Below are 2,307 nucleotides of genomic sequence, written 5' to 3' on the forward strand. Positions count from 1 at the left end.
TGTGAGTGAGATGGCGGTGTAACCGTGAGAGGGATATAATGGCAGTGTAACTACGAGTGAGATGGCGGTGTAACCGCGAGAGAGATATAATGGCGGTGTAACCGCGAGTGAAAAAGAGATATGAGATTGTAATGGCGATGTAACCGCGAGAAACATAAATATGATATGTTTCGGAATAGGTTTGATTCTAAACTAATTGTTTGGAATGTATATTATTATATGAGATTATATACTCACTAGACCTTTTGGTCTAACGCTCAGATGTTGGACTAACCTGTTTTACAGATCAACGTATGTTGAAAGATAAAGGCAAGGGAAAAGTCTGAATGATGATAATAGTTTACTTGTTTATGTATTAAGGATACATTTTGATAGTCTATTTTTGTAATGATATTATTTTAGTATTATGAGTATGATGATGTGAATTTTATGTATATGGAATATGAGGGTTGTTACAGTTGGTATCAGAGCCTTARTTTAAGGGATCTGGGTATTTGCGAAATACTTAGACTTAAACTAGAGGTGTGGAAAGTTAAGATAATAGGTTTCACTGGGTCTATGAACATAAGAATATGTTATWGCTGAAACTATTATGAGAAAGGTAGATTATATATGATTGATATAATTTGAGTTATGAGTGGGCATGAGGATAAATGTGTTATGATTATGAGAATAATCATGTGTGTTTAAATGTGACAGAAAAGATTACGTACTGAGAAATGGCAGATAATCCCAATCAATCAGAAAAGACCTCTGCTGGCTATGGAAGAGGTCGGGGAAGAAGGAATGTTACGCAAGAAGAGAATCTAGAAAATGTAATAGAAACACGAAGTCGTAGTAGAGGACGAGGAAGAGGTCGAGGTACTAGACAAGAAACTCGTGGGGAACAGGAATTTTTGGCTCAAGAAAGTTCAATGTCTGGCCGAGGTTGAAGAAGAGCGAGGGGTGGACATAATGTTTCCAACCCTGAATATATTACTCAAGATATGTTGGCAGCTGAGCTGGGAAAATTTCAGGAGAGTTTGGTAAATTTGTTGAAACATACAAACCAAACTGATCCAAATGTGGAAAGAAATTATGAGCAAGAGGAAGTCGGAGCTAGTACACCGGTAACTGGTACATCTGTACCTATTACTGCATCCTTAGAACAAAAGGGTGGAGATATCAAGATGTTTCTTGCGTGTAAACCTCCTAAATTTTCTGGTGAACGTGATCCTATTAAAGCTATGTGCTGGCTTAAGGAGATTGAGCTGAGTCTGCAAATTAGTAAAAGTGCAGAAGAAGATAAAGTTATGTTTGCTGTATCTCGTTTGAGATCAAGTGCTTTGTACTGGTGGGAAGTTCTGTCTCGTTCAGATCCGAATATTCTGAAAACTATGGTTTGGGAAGAATTTATGGTAAAATTTAAGATGCAGTATTGTCCCGAAGCTGCAGTTCGAAAATTGGAAGATGACTTCCTTCGTCTTGAGCAAGGAAATATGTCAGTTCGCCAGTATACTGAAGTGTTCATGGAACAATCTAGGTTTGCCGAAGCCTATATTATATCCGAAAATAGTAAGGTAAGAAAGTATATMTGGGGATTGGAGGCAAATCTTCGAAAGTATGTGATATCCAGGAATCCGACAATATTTCAGGCGGCAGTTGATGCTGCTGAAATACTGGAACAAGATATTAACCGACAACCGCAAGAAAGGGTTGGAGAGAAAAGAAAGGGGGAAGTTAATATTACTGATTTCCGTAGACCGAGGTTTATGAAAAATGTGAACCGACCACTCTCAAGGTTTAATGATAAGACTTGTACCCAATGTCATAAAATACATCAGGGAAATTGTAATACAGAATCTCGAGTATGCTTTAAATGTCAGGAACCTGGACATATAGCTCGAGATTGTCGGATGATGCGAAGATGTTATATTTGTAATTCACCCCAACATATAAGTACTGATTGTCCGCAAGCAAAGAATAGAGGGTTTGGTTTTGCTGGAGGTCGGGGATCTGGATATTCTGGGGGTCGAGGATCTGAGTATGTGCCAACAGGTTGTGGCCAAGTGGAAAATCGTGTTAATACTAGTGGACGAGGAGGAACCAGACATATAGAGTCTAATGCAAAAGGGAGAGCCTTTCAAATGATGAGAGGTGAGGCGGAAGAGCATCCTGAAGTGGTGACAGGTACATTCCTTGTTAATTCAATATGTGCCAAAATTTTATTTGATTCGGGTGCAAATTGTTCTTTTGTGTCACCATCATTTGTTCACTGCGCACATTTAGAATCTAAAGCGTTAAGTGAAGATCTAATTGTGGAAACAG

This window comes from Cynara cardunculus, unplaced genomic scaffold (assembly GCF_001531365.2).
Source record: "Cynara cardunculus var. scolymus isolate 2C unplaced genomic scaffold, CcrdV1 Un_Scaffold_3410, whole genome shotgun sequence".
In the NCBI taxonomy this organism is placed as follows: Eukaryota; Viridiplantae; Streptophyta; class Magnoliopsida; order Asterales; family Asteraceae; genus Cynara; species Cynara cardunculus.